General features: G+C 34.4%; 1 long non-coding RNA gene across 2 annotated transcripts in view; it reads right to left on the bottom strand.

Annotated features, from left to right (window-relative positions):
- LOC106508831 (uncharacterized) overlaps nt 1-20,327 on the bottom strand; it is a 1,163,285-nt gene that overhangs the window by 889,565 nt on the left and 253,393 nt on the right. For both annotated transcript variants that reach the window (XR_014839532.1, XR_014839520.1), the window contains exon 2: nt 10,866-10,934. This is a non-coding gene — a long non-coding RNA (uncharacterized LOC106508831). The remainder of the gene's footprint in view (nt 1-10,865; nt 10,935-20,327) is intronic.

Below are 20,327 nucleotides of genomic sequence, written 5' to 3'. Positions count from 1 at the left end.
TTATCTATACTAGCAATAAACAAAAAAACAAAATGAATCAATTTATTATGTACTTGTCAGTCATTAAATATCTAGAAATAAATTTAATAAAGATAAATGGATATCGATACAGAAGTTACAAAATATTGAGCTAAATTACAGAAGACCTGACAAAAGGAGTAAATGCACATGGATTTGAAAACAAACATTTTGTTATTTCCACTCTTCTTAAATTGATCTATATTGTCAGTATGATCTTAATCAAAATAAATTAATATTAACCCTTTGTGGTTGCTAGGGTGAGGAGGAGGGAGTGGGATGGATTGGGAGCTTGGGGTTGACAGATGCAGACTATTGCCTTTGAAATGGATTAGCAATGAGATCGTGATGTGTAGAACTGCAAACTATGTCTAGTCACTTATGATGGAGCATGATAAGGTGAGAAAAAAGAATATATACATGTATGTGTAACTGGGTCACCATGCTGTACAGTGGAAAAATCAACAGAACACTGTAAACCAGCTATAATGGAAAAAATAAAAATCACTATATACAAAAAAATATTAACCCTGATTCTCAAACTATACACAAAATTTAGTTCTAAATGGATTGTAAATCTAAATATAAAAGTTAAAAACGTAAGGCTGTTAGATAAAAGCATAGGTGAATCCTATTTTGAACTTATAGTAGGAAATATTTGATAAACAGGACATAAATATCAATAACAATAAAAGAGAAAATATAATTTTGAGTATATTTATAACTTTAAGGACTGACAAAAAGCCATAGACTGAGAGAAAATATTTGCAATACACAATTCTAATTAAGAACTGGTATTCAGAATATTTAAATAATCTGTACAAATTAACTCAATCCTATAGAACTTATAAAATGTCTGACACAGCCATTTAAAGTGTACAATGGAACTTGAAGCTTTGTAGGTCAACTATACTTTAATGATAATAATAAATAAAAAAATAAAGGGTACCAATACCAAATGGCCAATGGACATACATAAAGATGCCCAAATCTAATAATGATGAAATAAATGTATGTCAAATGACAACTAAACACTACTAATCACCACCCATAAGAGCAAAATAAAAGAGAGGAAGTACAAAGTGTTGGTCAGAACACTCCTTAAGTTAAGACCTCAGATACTGCTGATGGGTTTGTACATCTATACACCACTTAAGAAATCTTTTGGGTCTTATCTAAAGTTGATCTTATACATTCCTTCCCATTACACTTTAAGATATACACCCCTATGATAAAAGCATATTTATTTCCCAAATATGTGCAAAAAATGTTCATACTATTACTATTTGTAGGAGCTCCAGCCTAGAACAAAGCCAAATAGTAGGTGGGTATAAAAATATGGTATAGAAGATGTGACTTGAGCCATCTCCAGGAGTTACTCAGTTTTCATTAGTATCTCCCATGAATAGTAGGAGGTATACCTGTTAATAAACTTTTGTTAATCTTTAAAAAATGTGGTATAATTATAAATTGAAATACTGTATAACAATAAGAATACTAACTCTTGGTAAAATATTTTGAGATTCAGGAAAAGAAATATATGATTTGATTTTGGACACTGTAACATTGATAAGCCTAATAGCATCCAAGCATTGTTTGACTGTAAGAAGCTGAATTTCAGGAGAAAAAATTGTAAGTGAGATACAAATTTGAAAGTCATCAATTTTGCATAGAATTAAAATACTATGAGCCTAGAGAAAATTGGCAAAAGGATAAACACAAAGAGAGGAAATGGGCAAGAATTGATCTCGGGGTAGTCTTAAATTTAGATTCAATAAGACAAAGAAAAACCAGCAAAGAAGGTTTAGAAGGAAAGTGAGACACATCACAAGAATAATATGTTTAAAGAAGGGGTAAGCAATTTCCTATTTCAGGTGTATCTTTTTTTGCAGCATGTGGAAGTTTCTGAGCAAGGAATCGAACCTGTGCCACAGTAGCAACCCAGGCCACTAGTGTGACAACACTGGATCCTGTGCCACAGGGCACTAATTCCAGGTGGATCTTTTAAGTTACTAGTATGGGTATTGAGAACTGAATTTCAAATTTGGCAATACAGATATCACTGGTGATTTTAACGAGAGTTTTTCATGGTGAGTGGTGAAAATAAAATCTGAATTGGCAAGAGTGCTAGAAAAAGTGAGAGGAGAAGTAAAGAAAGTAAGTAAGACAATTTTTTTGATCATTTTGCCATAAACGAAAGCTAACAATCAGGGTTGAATTTAGGGTGGGAAAGGAACATGATGAGGTTTATTTTTAATTCCTTAAGGTTGGAAAAGTTTATAGGTTACAAAAATGATTCAGACAGAAGAACTGTATAATGGAGTGAGAAAGGTTAATTGTAGGAGCTACATCCCTGAGTAGATTAGAGGGAGTCCAGAGTACTTACAGAGGATTTAGCCTTGGGTAGGATTAGAACCATTTCAATAGAAGAGAAGCCAGAATATATGAGTATGGATGCAAGAAATGGATGCAGGTGAGTTATGCAGAAGAAAGAATTAATTCAACATCCTTATTTCCCACTGTCATTATCTTGCATTCTCTATATTACATGGAGAGTTATAAATTTTAAAATTGGAACATAGTGTAGATCATTATCAGTTTCGTTTGTTTTAGCCACATGGTTGCCCGAGCAAATAATAGATAATTATCTGCTGAGTGCATATATAGAAAAAAAAGAAGTCTAGCTTGTTTGAAAATTATATTCACCCTCACAGAGAAAATCCCATAAGGTTTTTAATGACATTCTGTACCAAATTCCTGTAATTACTTATATATGTAGCTCTTCTTTCCAAGTCAGTTACATATGCTGTTTTTATGACCTTGTTGAAAGCAGATTTTATCAATCCAGCAAGAAAAGCATCAGTGAGGGATGTGGCCCTGACTGTAGGATTTCAGAGAATAATTACCTCCTTCCAGCATAGAATAACATCTTCTATCAGCAGAGAATATAAGATAGAAATTTCTTCAGGTGGGAAACAGACATATTTGGAGGCTAGGGTGTCTGTCCAAATTGTCTGCATATTCCAAGATATCCCCAGTGTAATTAACTCACAGTATATTCTAACCAACACTCAACTTTCATGTAACAAATCTAGCTGAACTGTGTACTCCTCCAATCTCTGCAAAATTTCAGGTGCAGTTATAATCAATCTCTGAATATTTATTCCTATCACCAAAATAGTCACTTTTTTGTTTGTTTTGGTTTGAGTTGATTTGGGGTTTTTGGCGTGTTTAGAGTTCAACTTAAGTTTCATTCCATTATTTGATGGAAGAGTTTCAAAATTTGGTCTTGTAGTGTTGTATGTTAAATATTCTGATGTATCTGAAGTAAGTAGTTTTCTCCATGGTTCTGTCATTGATTATAAACTAAAAAACTGGTCTATGGAAGCAGCTACCTCTTCCACAGAGATTCTGTCAGTGGAAAGATAGTCTCACAAAATTTAGAAATCAAGATCTGATCAATGATGGGTATTACATTACCATCCAGGAGGTGTTTTATTCCTTATTGCCCCTCTTGGTCTGCTAAAGAATTCTGAAACCACACCTCTCACTGAAGATAAACTGTCTGTGACCAAGTCTCAGGCATTAACTTAACTTTATTTTTTTACTGTAACGAATTTGAGTAATACACATCAAAAACCAACTGACAAAAATAGGGGGCATAGTTGAGTGATAAGAACTTAGAAAAGTTCTTGGATTGATCATAAAATAAAAGAAAGCTGAAGAAATAACCCTTGAGAAAAGCAAGGAATAGGGAAGATTTAGAAATTTTAGCAGCAGGAATTTGATTTCACTAACATTTAAGGTTGTCATAAGGAACCCCTAACTTAATCCTAACAGCCTTTATTTTCTGTGTGTAGTTCCACAATTTTCACATTACTAAAAGACAAACTATAATTAATACAGCATCAGTTAATGCTTGTATTGGTGAGCAAAATATATTTTTACCAGATATATGACCAGGGTTGTGGCTGATAGGCTCCTGGTTACAAGAGGAAGTATGTGATTGTATATATATAAAACAATTTAATAGCTACCATCCTGGAAATGTAGAGGATATAGTTTCATCACTCTTCTGTCTATTGACTTTCTCCTTAAATTATATTGTTTGTCTGGCCCTATAATGTATATATAATTGCACCACCTAAATAGTGTTCAGTTAAATTGCCTCCTCTGATAGTTCTGAGATGTCAAGCGTCAACCCTCTTGTATTATTCCATCTTTCAATACAATACCCATTGGCTTTCTTGCATAAAGTCTAAACTGTATGTATGACATTCTAGTCTTAAAAACAAATACATTTAAAATCAGTGAAATATATAATGTGGTGCTTTTCCAAAAGAATGGGAAGTGGAGAAAAGCCAGGGGATAAATTAAGAGTTTGGAATTAACAGATACACACTACTATATATAAAACAGATAAACAACAAGGATCTACTGTACGACACAAGGAGCTATATTCAATAGCTTGTAATAACCTATAATGGAAAAGAGTCTGAAAAAGAATATATGAAAATGAATCACTGTGCTGTACCCTTGAAACTAACATAACACTGCAAATCAACCATACTTCAATCTACATGTTTGTTTTGAAAAAATTGGTAAGGGGGAAAAGAGCATTCTTTGCTGAGGGTAAGGAAAAGCAGAGGTAAAGAAGTGTGGAAATATGAGGCTCATTTGGAGTTCCTTGAATTTTAGCTACCAGTATTCAACCCCAAATGGTGAAATATAAAAGGTAGACAGATACATAATCACAGAGGATAGCGCCTTCTAAAATTTCATTAAAAAATCCCATGGAATTCCTGTTGTGGCTCAAGAGGTTAAGAACCCAACCTTGTCTCTGTGAGGATGTGAGTTTGATCCCTGACCTTGCTCAGTGGGTTAAGGATCCAGTGTTGCTGCAAGCTGTGGTGTAGGTCACAGGTGCTGCTTAGATCCACTGTTGCAGTCGCTGTGGCATAGACAGCAGTTTCAATTCAGATTCAACCCCTGGCCCAGGAGCTTCCATATGCTGCGGATATAGCCATAAAAAGGAAAAAAAAAAAATAGTAACGTGGTACCTGAGCTATTTGAAAAAAATGTATTTCAGTTTAAAATTTATAATATTTACTAGCCACAAAATGTGAATTATATACCAGTGATTTTCAAACTTTAGTTCCCAGTCAATAATTTAGATTGCTTCATAAAAATATAGAGTTCTTGTTAACTTTGGCCTATAATGCCTTGATTGGGCCCAAAAAATGGTTTGTAACACCACATCACACTGAGTCTAGAGCAGGCTCTCAGAAGACAAAAAGCTAAGAAAAATTCAACTATACTTTCAAACATGTGTCAATCAGAGACATAAATGGATGTTATGAAACCAGTTGTCACTATTGGCTATTGGCTGCTCATCATGCACTTTTGAAAGGTTGAGGAATGCCTTTCTTCCAGAATTTTAAATTGTGTTTGGGATCCCCCGTGTTGCTATGGTGCTGGCATACGCCGGCACCTACAGCTTCCATTTGACCCCTGGTCTGGGAACCTCCATATGCCATGGGAGTGGCCCAAGAAATGTCAGAAAGACCAAAAAAAAAAAAAAAAAATTGTGCCACAGTAATTACTGTACTAGTATACTTTGTGTCATATTTAAAAGAAAGAGCCTATATTCACTCATTTATTAGCCTCTTTATCTCATAAATAGTGGGAAAACTAAAATTGATTCATGGCCCAAAATTACACAACAACTGAGTCAATTCTTACTTAGTATTCATTTCACTCTTCCACTTTCACTATAATAGCTTTCAAAGAATGTTCCAGAAAAAAAGAAAAAAAAGAAAAAAGCAAGCTTAAAAAAGAAATAATATAGAGGTTAATTTCACTAAATAATGTTTTGTGTTTTTTTTTTTATCAGTTGAAAGCAGCATAAGAGTGTTATTCCTCTTGGTGTTTCTCAACCAGACTCTTTTGCATGATAAAACAATTTTACTCTCATTGGCCTATTGTAGCATTTAAGTTAATTTCCCATCCATCTACATTCCAAATGTGCAACATAGAGGTTACTTTTCTATCCATCTGCTGCAGCAATCCCTTCCTGTCTATGCTAATGATAGAAGAAGGATATAAAAAAGGGCCATGTGGTTGTTTTAGTTAGTTTTATTTTGCAATGCAGAGGCACTTGGAGCAGCAGGTCAATGAATTCTGGGAACTGCATCTTTTTGACATATGAGACCTTTACAGAATGAATCAAAGTTAAATCCCATGAATAAATGCTAGTGTTTAATAATCATTCCATTTATGGAAGCTTTATTGTGAATTCACAAAAGCAAGGACAACATTTCCTCGCTAGTCCACAAATCACCATCCTGAGTAAGACAATCTTGAATAAACTGGGCTGGACTATGTAGCCAGCTTGGCAGTTGTGAGTTTTTAAAAATGAATAGGAGAAACAAGACTGGGAGAAGTTGTCCTGAAGCAAGCAAATGACAGCTCCCACAAATAAAGGGAAAAATGTTAAAACAATAAACAAAAGAGAAACAATTACTTGCTCATTACAAACATGTCATATTGCATTCTTTATTTTGATTGTGGAAAATTAGCCATTGACTACCAGGAACAATTGATTTTCCTTCACAGCTGTTTTCTAATTACATCTGAACACTGAAAATTCTAGTGCAGCCATTCAGCTGTACAAAGAGAATTTTCTTTTCTTATTGTTCTGTTGCTGCAAGCTCTACACAGCAGCGTGACTGGAGTTAGATGTTCTGTACTATATGTCTGTGGTGTTTGTATTGAAAGCCATGCTTTTCAGGGATGTTATAAGAACTTAAATATTTTAAATTACATAGGGCTGGATTGGTGTACAAGCTGTTTGCCCAGATGCTATTACATAGCTTTCTCTTTTTTTTACCACCACCACCAAAACAAGGAAAAAAGAATAAAGACAGCTTAAATCAGTACCTCCATTTCTTCGTCACTGCATAGTCATCAATCAGATCTATTTTTGTCACTGTGGTTTCTGATGAGTGTTTTGGCACAGTCTTGTTGGGGTGGGGGTGATAGGCAGTTTCCTGTCAGTTGATTCTGGGGGTAAATTCTAAGCAAAGAGCACAGAGATTATTAACGGGCAGGATTCCAAAGTTTCAGAGAAGCAACTGAAAATTTGGATGCTTCCTCTAAGCTCTTCAGAATTTCTCCCAAAAATGATTTCAGTTTTAAATGAGGCCAAAAATGTGAAACTTGCCTTTGGGAGTTTTCTAGGACTTGCGGTTAGCAAATCTTGGAAAAAGAGTTAAGCTACCTCCTTCAGAGCTTTGGGTCTCTAATTAATCCTTACCATATTTTAGGTAAACAATTCTAAGAGAATAAAGTTAAATCTCAATAATGTATTTTTAAAAAATTACTTAAGTTTTTAATGTTATTGCACCAAGAGCTGACTTCTTTGTTGCCATTTATTAAATATTTGCCCTCTAACTCAGAGGTAATCTTAACCACAAACCTGTTCACTAGATTGTGATCTTTTTCTACTCATGAATGAGATCACTAACCTCTGTCATTCCTGAAGTAATGCAGTGTAACTTTACATTTGCTATTTTATTTGGAAATCGTAAAAAGTCTTCTATGGTCCAGGCTATTTTAGCATCTCTTTTACCAAGATTAAGACAATTAGGGTGATGTTTTCATCTCATCTTTTCCATTTTTTATTCTAATTCTGGATAAATTTTATTTGTGACTTTTATAATATAAATAAAGTTTAAGAAGAAATAAAACAATATACAAGTAAATTGTTAAGGAAAACCCAGAGCTAGAGAGTAGATAATCCAGAAAGAGATTTTACTCAGGAATTATTACAACAGGGGGAAAAAAGACCTCAATACAGCACTGGGCTCATTTCCAAATACAACAGGAGCAAATGGGGATTCATATCCAAGGGGCAGTTTGAGAGGCCGTGAGTGGAAACCTCATGGGGTAGTGGTGATTCTGGCTTAATAGAGCCAATGCAATTCTTACTAAAGTCAGGCAAGGGTGAGCTGCTATCCTTTGGGGGATGGTGGGAAATAAGAAACCTGATCACCTATCCAGGGTGGTGAATTCTCACTTAACTGGACTCTTGAGGACATGCCCAAGGATGGACCTAGTCAGGCTCAAAGGAACCAGTCTAGAGTCTGGTAAAAGAGAGAGTCTTTGTCACAATGTACTGACATTATATTAGTTTAATTATATTTCATATTTTCTCAATTTTTGACAATTATAAAAGACAAATATCATTAGCACTGAAGTTTTCAATCTCTAAAGAAGAATTTTTGGAACAATGAGGAAAAACAGTGAGAGCTTTGGGTATGATAGAGACACACAGTTAACTTAGAACAATTTTTTTTTTTTAATTCTAGCAGTTTCCTTACTTAACCGTAAAACCATTAGTAAAACAAAATATTAGGGTTTGGTTACTGAAATTGAAGGTACTATAAAATAGTTCACATCTCAGAGGTTCAATACATAGAATTAGAGGCAAATACAATTGTTGGGAGGTGGAAGAATAAAGGTCAGAGAGACTGCTTTCAAGAAATTCTTAACTGAATCAATCTCAAGAAGTTATTTATGATTTCAGAAATGCTTTATGTTTACATAACCTCTTTGTACATGCTCTGAGAGGGAGAGAGAGGGAGTGAGAGCAAGGGTGGTGATAGGAGCTCCCTGCTGAGTTTTCTTATAAGGAAAATAATTTTATCAATCACAGCTCCACCTTTATGGTCTAATTTAACCTCAGTACTTCTTTAGAAGTCTCATCCTAGTCATAATGGGAGATAGGTCTTGAACATATGAATTCTAGGGGACACAAATTCATAGTCTATAACATACATTCTATTCTCAAGTTTTCTTAAAACAATTTACAAGGAACCCATCACTCACTGATTACTAAAAGTCTTTAGAAATTATGTATAAATAAGTTATTTTCAATCTCGATTTTGGCTTCTAAGAATTTATTACAAATTATAATAATAATAATTATAATGAATATGGGATTTGGAATAAAACTTTGAGATGATCCACTATAATGAATCAATTAAGTTAGTCCCATGTATTCTTGGCAAGGTGCCAAAATCATACTCTATTTCTAGAAACAGGAAGCAGTGAATTATATTTACCTGAATATTTAGAAAAACTCCTTAATAATGGCCCATAACACAAATTCTTATAATCTTCGCACATTAGACCTAGATCTGCCATCTGGAAAATGATAAACATGCACGTTCTCTGCTTCCACATATAATTCATCTTCACGGTAACCCAGCCCCAGAACAACTGAAGTGCCCAAACTGAACACTGTGATATGTACATTGGCTGTCAATTCATAGGTACTTTTTCTGTGATTTTTTCATAAAGAGGGTTAACAAAATATAGAAACTTTTTCTCATGTCATATCAGATATATTGCTATTTTAAAACTGAAGTTATTTGGTTGTTGTTTTGGTAAAAGAAAGAAGAAGAGGGAGAAAAAAATTTATGTGATTTTATTCCCCACTTATTTCCTTTGGGATATATTGCTGTGCTATTGTCGAATAGCTGATACAGAGTTAAGTCTGGAGAAAAAAAATTTATATGGTATGATTAGGAAAAATTCAATGACTGTTACATTGAACAACTGTACATATAATTATATTATTATTGCTATACTTTATTACTTTCATAGATTATATTCCTATTGCTGTCCTATTGTATCCAAAGCAAAAAGGCTGTAACCCAAGGGAAGGGCTTCCAGTCACCAGAACTGTAACCCAAGGGAAGGGCTGTAACCCAAGGGAAAGGCTTCCAGTCACCAGAACTGTGATAAAATGAAGTTTTGTTGTTTAAGCCACCCAGTTTGTGCTATCTTATGAAATTCTGAGCAGACTAATACAAAGTATAGTTGAACTGAATTGCTGATTCACCTATATATACATATGTGTGTGTGTGTGTGTGTGTGTGTGTGTAAATTTATATACTTACCTTCTATTTGATTTGTTGGAATTATCTAGAAACAGACATTACCATGGTCACTCACTCAGAACTTGATAACTGTTATTTATTTCCAAGCATGCATTTAATCCCATTATTTGGTAGTCACTTGATGTGTTTTCTAGTTATACCAAATTGTGACATTCTTTGTATTGACCACATAAAAGGTGATATTATAAATTTAAGAATTAATGTTCCCAATTAAGGGAATATTAAATTGATTCAAACTTTTCATTCTTCTAGATAGATCAATTCTTGATTCATTTTTCTACCACAGTATGAAACAACAAAATGAAACTTTCTAACTTTTCATTATTACAAACGATATTGCAATGAACATTCTTATACTGTTTTAGTTTGAGTACCCCTCTCCCAACTGAGCGAAGAACTTGGATACAGACATTTTATTTCAGAGGGTATCCCAAGCACCACAAATGAAGAAATAGGAAAACAGGAAGGAAAGAATGGGCAAGAAACTATGTTTTAACAAGATGGGTACCACTTGAGCAACTGGAATGTGATTCCACTGGAGACTATGTGGCACATGTCTCAGAATTACTCTACCAGAGTACAAGGAAACTGGAGCGTTTAGCTTCTGCTTCCCCATTCCCTATGTTGAGAGCCGACCTAAGTTCACACAGGCACTTCCTAATTGGTCCCACATCCATCATTTAGGTCTCATTTGATTCCAGAGAAAGGGCTCAACCAGGGAAGGAAGACCCAGAAACCAGAGGTTATGGTCTGTCAGTAGTTCAGTAGCTATTTATAGAAGCAGGAGGTGAACTGAGACAGGCCAAAGGGACATGAGCCAGGCATCTATAGCGTCTATTAAATCTTTATGCAAATATGTAGGAATTTCTCTATGGTACATACCTACTGATGCTTCCATTGAGTTGTGTTACGGCTGCATCTCTGACTTCACCAGATAGTGTCAAATTGCTCCTTAGAGTGGTGATGCCCAAAGACAATTCCCCAAAAAGAAAAAAAAAAGAAAAAAGAAAAAAAAGAAAATTTTCAGTGGCTTGACTTTTTCACCAATATTTGCTTTTGTGAGAATATTAAATTTCTTGCCAATCTGTTATTATGAATTACTATCTTAGTGTATGTTAGTTTGCAATTAATTCCCTGATTACTAGTGAACTGACCACCTACTGACATATTTAATTGCCATTTATATTTTATTTTCTTTTCTTGTCTTTCGTCTTGTTTTTTTTTTTCTTATCAATTTGTTCATAGTTTACAAACCTTAAGTTTCTAGAGTTTTTGCATTTTTTTCTTTATTTATGGCTAGTAGGAATGTAAAATGGTATAGCCACCCAGGAAAAAATTGCATGTGTGTTTACCATGTGACTTGACAATCACACTTCTGGGCATTTATCCTAGAGATAAGAAAACTTATATCCACACACACAAAAAAACTGTATGTGATCTTTCATAGTAGCTCTATTTGTAATTGTCAAATAGAAATAACCCAAATGCCCTGCAATGTGTGAATGGCTGAACAAACTTTCATAAATAATAAAATGCGGGATAATAAACTAATAAAAAGCTATTGATTCATGCAAGAAATTCACATGGATCTCAAGGACATCATGCTGAGTGAAAAAAAAATCTTACATTAAAAATTATATAGCATGCAATGACATAACATTTATATAACATTTTTGAATGACATAAATACAGAGAGAGAGAACTAGTAGTTCTCAAGCGTTAGGAATACTGTAGAGTATGAGATCTTTGTAGATAAAATAGTTTTCTATCATGGTGATGGTTACATGACTCTACACATTATAAAGTGATATAGATCTATATACACATATTATACCAAAATCAATTTTCTAGTTTGGGTTTGGTACTATAGGCAGGTAAGATATAACTATTTTGTGTGACCAGGAAAAAGAGACATAGAACCTCTCTGTATTATCCTTTATCTTTGCAATACATTGTTAAAATATAATTATTTCAAACTAAAATGCTTTTTAAGAAGTAAAAACAGAAAAGAAACCTGCCAGACTAATTGAAAATGTGGTTGTGCCATCCACATGAAAGATCAGTAAGTTTTTATTTCAGCACATTAAAAATATCACTCCATTGTATTTTTTTTTTCATTTATTTCCCCTTAGATTTTTTTTTTTTTTTTTTTTATTATTTTCCCACTGTACAGCAAGGGGGTCAGGTCATCCTTAGATGTATACATTGCAGTTACAGTTTTTTCCCCCACCCTTTCTTCTGTTGCGACATGAGTATCTAGACATAGTTCTCAATGCTATTCAGCAGGATCTCCTTATAAATCTATTCTAGGTTGTGTCTGATAAGCCCAAGCTCCCGATCCCTCCCACTCCCTCCCCCTCCCATCAGGCAACCATTGTATTTTTGTTTGCATGCTTTCAAGGGACGTCTGATAGATTCTTACATTGTGTCTCTAAGCAATGCGTCTCTTTTATCTACTTGCCTTTAAGTCTTTTTCTTTTGTCTTTGTAGTTTTAATGTGATATAAGTATGTTTTTGTTGTTTGTTTGGTATTGTTTGCTAAATACTTCTTGGTCTCTGAGAATACTGGGTTTTTTGTTTGGTATCTGTCACTACCTTGCAATGTTCTTCACCATTACCCCTTGATGTATATTTTCATCCTAATTCCCCCTATGTTATTCTTCTTCTGGGTTCCAGCTAGCTTGTTGTTACAGTACATGATATTAATATTGTTCCCTGGAGTTCCCATCGTGGTGCAGTGGAAACGAATCCGACTAGGAACCATGAGGTTGCGGGTTTGATCCCTGGCCTCACTCAGTGGGTCAAGGATCCAGCGTTGCCACGAGCTGTGGTGTAGGTCACAGACGCAGCTCGGATCTGGCATTGCTATGGCTCTGGCATGGGCCGGCTGCTACAGCTCCAATTAAATCCCTAGCCTGGGAACCTCCATGTGCTGTGGGTGCAGCCCTAAAAAGACAAAAAAAAAAAAAAAAAAAAAGAATATATATATATATAGTTCCTCAGGTCACGTATCCTCTGGATTATCTCCTACTTTAGTTTTCTTTTTAATATAGTTTCTTTTAAATTTAGTTTCTTTTTAATTTAATTTCCCTCTTCTTTTTGGAAAGTCTATTGACCTATTTTCAAACAGGCTGAATCTGTCTAAGGCTGTTACCCTAGTCTATTCAAAGTCTACCAATGAGCCCATTTTACATATTCTTTATGTATGGATTTAAAAAAAAATTCTATCATTTTGATTTAATTATTTCCTATAGTTTCTATTCCTCTGTTAAAATCACCAATCTGATCTTTCATGTTGCCTATCTTTTCCATTAGAATCCTTAACATACTCATCATAGTTATTTCACAATGTCTTTCTGATAGTTCCAAAATCTGGATCATATCTAACTATGGTTCTGATCATAGTTTTGCCTCTTTAGATTGTGAATTTGATTGTCTTCTTGTTATGATACATACATTTAGTTGGCATCTGATAATGCTGCATAAGATAGGCCAGTCAATAATGAGATAAATACATATATCCTTTCTTTCAGGCTTTTATGTTTTTCTTGTGGAGTGTGCTTTCACCTAGACAAAAATTAGTCATGGTTTGAAATTTGCTAGATTTTGAGTATCCTTGCCTAACTTTAGTTTTCCTCCTTGTGTTGTTCCTCAAGAGACTCTCTTACCACTATCCCAGCTATATTCCAATACTATGTGTATTCAAAACCTGTGGTGATAGTTGTCTCTTTCAGGGGAGTGGGAGAGGAAATGAGAGTTCTCTGATGTTCTGAACATGGATATAGCCTTTAGAAATGTTCCTGCCTCAGAGTTCCCGTCATGATGCAGCAGAAATGAATCTGACTAGGAACCATGAGGTTGCGGGTTCAATCCCTAGCCTCACTCAGTGTGTTAAGGATCCGGCAGTGCCATGAGCTATGGTGTAGATCACAGATGCGGCTTGGATCTTGAGTTGCTGTGGTGTAGCAGCCACAGCTCTGATTAGACCTCTAGCCTGGAAACCTCCATATCCAGCCGGTATGGCTCTAAAAAGCAAAAATAAATAAATAAATAAAAATAAAATAAATGTTCCTGCCTCTCCTCCAGCTATATGTTGGCTCTAGAAGGTATGTCAGTCCCTCTCCCAGGGACAGAGGTTTGTTGTTTTTGTTGTTGTTCTAAATCCCTGTTCCTGAACCATCAGCTACAGTAGGTTCTCACCAGTGCCCTCAGTCTACAGTTTTGTTGTCATATACCCTAAAGGTTAAATATTGTGTTCCATGAGGAAGTTAGGGAGGTAGATTCCAGGCCTAATTTGATAGTGGCTGCTATTCTCATTCCCTAGCTAGCACTCTGAGGGAAACTTTGAGCTTCTTTTGGTATCCCTGGAAGAAAAGTTTGCAAAAGGATGTACATCCTTCTCTGTCTGTGGGTACCCATTTAGAAATGTATCACAAATTCTAGCTATATCTTCTCACCTGTCTGTGCCAAGTGGGCAAATACTCAGGTTCTGTGTTTCCCTGAAGATCTGTCTTTAGATTTCAGGTTAGTTGCTTATCCTGTGATCTCAGTCTCATAGAGTTTCAAGAAAGTAATTAATTTTCAATTTGTTCTTTCACTCTCTTGTAAGTACAAGAGTTACATTCTTCATTTCTCTACATGTCTGAGCTAAAACTGGAGTAGTGATCATTATTTTTTAAAAAACTACTAAGATATTATACTGGATCCAATTCTAATCATTTATCAGTGAGAATACTAAGGCTCTAGAGTTTACATACAAAAAAGAATATATTGGCTAGTTACTAGGAAAACAAGTCCAGAATCCAAGATTTCTGAATCCCAATATAATATAATTCATACCAAAGAAGATTGATCTCATCCTCCTTTTAATCTTTCTGTTAATTATGGGGTTTGGAAGACAAATAAATATAGAAATCATTGAAGCAAGTCTAATTTTGTACAAATATTAACAGAGATGTACCTTTAAGAAACATGTAGGATTTTCATTGGAATATCTGAGAGTTCCAAAGTTTAATATAGTGATTTTGTGGCACTGTATTTTCTTGGTGTGAAAAAAAATAGTCAATATATATTTTAATAGCTTTTACAACTTATTATTTTTTAAAAGTATGACTAAAATTTTTAAGACCCTATAAATTTAAAATGATCTTTATCTCTAATATAAATCATTCACAATGAACCACTACAGCCATTATATTGAGATTTTTGTATTTTATAACTCTGTTGATGGAAATATAATCAAGCCAATCATTTGTTCTATGACTGCATATTTTCAGTTATTACACATCTGTTTAATGAGTGGTCATCCCCCTCTACAGTTAGGAAGAAGTCCCTTGTTTCCCTAGTTTCCCTAAATGCTTCCAACTAAGCATTTGCAGATCTTTGTTGTATATGAGTTCAGAGTTTGTTTTTTGTTGTATTTTGTTTATTTGTTTGTTGGGTTTTTTGTTTGTTTTTGAGCTTTGGTTTGCTCTATAAAGAAAAGATATTCACTACAGCAGGAAAATTAATAGCTCAGAAATATTTCATATTTTAAAGTAATATGCACTATGGTTTTGGAGTACAGGACACTCATATGGATCAGTGGGAACAGATTATATAATCCAAATAACACATATAAGGTCAGTTTATTTTCTAAAACAAGTAAAGTATGGTTTCTACAAAAAAAAATGAGGAAAGATGAAAGAGTAATCTTTACAAAAAAAATAAGTTCTGAAAACATTAGTCATCTATATCTAAAGGAATGAATTTCATCCCATAACTCATACTATAGATAAAACTAATTCAGAATGGACCACGGAAATGACTATAAGAGGTCAAAATATAAAGTTTCTAGAAAAGAGAAGGAAAAAAAGAGTCCTTGGTCTATGCAAAGGATTATAAAATATAAAATTTGGATTTCATTAAAATTTAACTTCTACTTTTCATAATAAATTGTTAAAATACAAAATCACTTCTGAGACTAGAATAAAATACTTGCAAATCATATCTTATACAAGGGTTTATATTCAAAATATATAAAGAATTCTTTAATAATAATAATAGCAGCTCTTATTAACTGAACAAACAGTAAAAATAAGTAAAATATTCCACTAGATACTTTACCCCCCCCAAAAAAAATTCGAAGTATAGTAAAAAGTACCAAGCACCATTAGTCATTAAGTTCATACAAATTACAGCCATAGTAAAATGCTTCTACACACCCAACAGAATATCTAAAACTAAAGAGTCTGAAGATAGCAAGTGTGGCTGAGAATGAGAAGCCACAGGAACTCTCACACACTGTTGGTGAGAACACAAAAAATTAATTACCATTTCTCACAGTTATCCAGTTATATATTTATATATTTACTAGTGGACTAAGAAATTCCACTGTAGGTATATGCTGAAGAAAATGAGTATGTGGTCACACTGTGGGTGGATGCTGAGGAACACTTGAGTGTATATCTTCAAGTGTTTATAGTAAATATATACCTAAGCCCCAAATTATAATCAATTCACTCAACTCAAATGAATCTCATAAGAATTATTCTAAGTGAAAATACATACAAAGAAGATAATGTAATGTATAATTCCTTTTATATGGAATTTGCAAAAGGACAGATTTATAGTGACAGATATCAAAGATGTCAAATCACTGCTTGCCAAATACTGGGATTGGGGTATGAAATTAACTACAAAATGGCCCAAGACGACTGTTTCAAGTCATTGAAGATACAATCTCCATTATGATTGTGGTGGTAGCTCCAAATTATAAACATTTGTCAAAGGGCATCTAATCTTACACTTAAAACTGGTTAAATTCATGGTATATAAACTATACCTAAATAAAACTGATTTTTTTAAAGTATGTTACACAAAGTCAGTAACTGAAGAAAAGATAGTATTTCAAAAATGGAACTGGAATAATTGGACATCCACATGCAAAACAATGAATCTAGACATAGATATTGCACTTTTCAAAACAATCCAGGGAGTTCCTGTCGTGGTGCAGTGGTTAAAGAATTCGACTAGGAAACATGAGGTTGCAGGTTCGGTCCCTGCCCTTGCTCAGTGGGTTAAGGATCCGGCGTTGCCATGAGCTCTGGTGTAGGTTGCAGACACGGCTCGGATCCTGCGTTGCTGTGGCTCTGGGGTAGGCTGGCAGCTACAGCTCCGATTCGACCCCTAGCCTGGGAACCTCCATATGCCACAGGAGCGACCCTAAAAAAGGCAAAGAAAAGACAAAAAAAAAAAATCCAAAATGGAATATATACCTAAATTTAAGATGCAAGAAGGTAATATAGAAGAAAATCTAGATAAACCTGGATATAGAAAAGAATTTTTAAATACAACATGTAAAGCATGATCCATGAAAGAAATAATTGATATGCTGGAGTTAATTAAAATTAAAAGCATCTGATCTATCAAAGACATTATCAAGAGAATGAAAAAAGTAAGCCAAAGATTGGAAGAAAGTATCTAAAAAAACAATCCTGATAAACAATTGGTATAGAAAACATACAAAGAACCCTTAAAGTTCAACAATAAGAAAATAAATGGGCAAAAGATTTTAATTGACAATTCACCAAAGAAGATAAACAGATGGTAAATAGGCATATGAAAAGATCCTCAACATCTTATGTCAGTTGGGAAATGAAAACTAAAACAACATGGTACTCACTACCTACTAAAATGGCCAAAATGCAAAGCACTGACCATACCAAATGCTGGTAAGGTATGGAAAAACAGAAACTCTTTGTTAATTGCTGGTGGAATCATACACAGAACAGCCACTTGGGAAGACAGTTTAGCAGTTTCTTATAAAACTAATAAGCATATTCATACTATTCACCTTAATTCAAAAAATGATGGAAAAACAAATATCCTAAAAATAGAGTGGCCTATTAAAGTTTCAAGAAGTTGTATTAGGTATTTATTGTTGCCCATCAAATTACCCTAAATTTAGTGGCTTAAAACAGAAAACATTTATTATCCCAAAGTTTCTGCTGTTCAAGAATTCAGCAACAATTCCCTGGATGGTTCTGGCTCAGGGCCTCTTCAGAGGTAGCATAGCAGGCATGGCTTCATCCAAAGCTATGGTTATTTGTAGGCTTAGCTAGGGCTGGAAGATTTGTTTCTAAAATAACTTACACATATGACTACTAGAAAAAAGTCCTCATTTCTTCACAATGCAGATCTCTCCAGAGAATGCTTGAGTATCCTCACACCTGGCAACAAACCCTCTCAGAGAGCAATTGAAGAGAGAGACAGACAGACAGAGAGACAGATAGAGGAGAAGCACAATGAGAAAGCTACAGTGCCTTTTATGGTCTAGTCCCTAAAGAGATACATCATAGCTTCCAATTAATTCTATTTGTGAGAAGCAAGTCCTTAAAACCAAGCCACCAAAAAAAGGAGTATGGGATTTAGGCTCCACCTCTTTAAGGGAGGAGTATCAAAAATTTTGTGGGCAGAGTTAAAAAATGTATTTTAAAAGAAGAGTGATTTCCTAGGATATTTAAGGAATTCATTAGTCCACAGAGATACATAAACAAACATGAGGTAACAGTGCTTAGTTTTCTCTTAGTTTCTACTTTTTCTGCATATCCCTCTTCAAATCTAAAGAGAAAAATAATCCAATAGAGAGTATAATGGAAACTGCTGAATTGTTATTTTTAAAAATGCAGTTTTCTACTTATATAATAGCCTGGGTGTGTTGAATAGAAAATATATTTTACTAGTGCTTAGTATTGCTTAATATAAATTGACTCTAAAACAGACAGTAGAGAATATGGTGATTGCTTTGCAATATATATAAACCTTCAATCATTATGTTATACAACTTAAAGTAACATAACGTTATGTCCTTTATACCTCTCTCGATAAATAGACAGACAGACAGACAGATAGAGATAGAGATATGCTTAGTATTGCTTAGTATAAATTATCCTAACACAAAGAAGCACTGGGATTCTGCCAGAACCTGGTTCAGGAGAAGAGCATCACATCAAATCAAAATGGGCCTCCTGATACCTTAGGCCCCACTGTGCCCCACTTCCCTACATTTCTCAAGAGCCAGAGGATTTATACTCAGAGGAGACCTTCACTTAATACAAGAAGATACAGAGAACTGATGAGCACTTCACTTCTAGGGGGTCAGGGTAGAAAATCTAGAGGGAGGAAATCTCAGTGCAGCTGCTGGTCTGTCCTTGACTATTTTCAACCTAGCCATTACATTCAAAAGTTCAGGGCTTCACCCCTATTTTCTGTATTCTATTGCTAACCTATATGTTGCTAATCCCCTAAGAATTATAAAAGTTATGACATATAGAAAAATCAAATATTCAAAAAGGAATACAAAACTACTATAAAAATTATTGGTAACATGAAGATGAGGAAATTATAAAATAAAACCAAATGGAAATCATTTTCATAAAAATATAATACTTGTATTATGAATAAGAATTCTGCGGAAGGATTTTATAACTGAATAATACAGCCAAAAGTGCTATCTTATTGAACTGGAATATTAAGTTTAAAAAGCCTTCTAGAAATAAACAGAGAGAATAAAAAACATGGACGGAATAAAATCCTGAGGTATCTATAGGATAGAAACAGATATGCAATTACCTAACATAAGAGTCTTAGAGGGAGTTAAAATATACATGGAGCAGAAGAAATACTGAAGCAGTAAGGACTGAACAGATCCAAATATTAGAGAGAGATGAAATATTTCATATTTAAAAGTCTCATAGTATAAAGACAAGATCTTTTAAATAGATACAACCAGGGAATTCCCTTGTAATGCAGCAGGTCAAGGATCTGGCATTGTCATTGCAGTGACTCAGGTCACTGCTCTGGCTCAGGTTCGAGTCCTGGGAACTTCCACATTTTGTGGAAGAGAAAAAATAAATAAATAAAATGGCACACCTCAATACATAATAGTAAAACTAAGATTTTCTAGAGCAATGAAAAAAATTCTAATAAAACTCATGCTTAGATTTATAAACAACACTAAGGGCAAGTACACAATGGAAAAATATTTTCAAAGTGTAATAAAAGATAAAGAACTGTATGAGGAGTTCCTGTCGTGGCTCAGTGGTTAACGAACCTGACTAGCAACCATAAGGACGCGGATTCAATCCCTGGCCTTGCTCAGTAGGTTAAGGATCCGGCCTTGCTGTGAGCTGTGGTGTAAGTTGCAGACACAGCTCGGATCTCATGGTGCTGTGGCCCTGGTGTAGGCTGGTGGCTACAGCTCTGATTTGACCCCTAGTCTGGGAACATCCATATGCTGCAGATGCAGCCCTAAAAAGACAAAAAGACAAAAAAAAAAAAAAAAAAAAAAAAAGAACTGTATGA

Source organism: Sus scrofa, chromosome 1 (genome assembly GCF_054392235.1).
Source record: "Sus scrofa isolate SSC_HxYL_T2T_F1_AM1 chromosome 1, Sscrofa_HxYL_maternal_Yorkshire_Landrace_v2.0, whole genome shotgun sequence".
NCBI classification, from domain to species: Eukaryota; Metazoa; Chordata; class Mammalia; order Artiodactyla; family Suidae; genus Sus; species Sus scrofa.
Note: the sequence above shows the minus strand (reverse complement) of the source record. Positions and strands in the feature narration are given on the sequence as shown.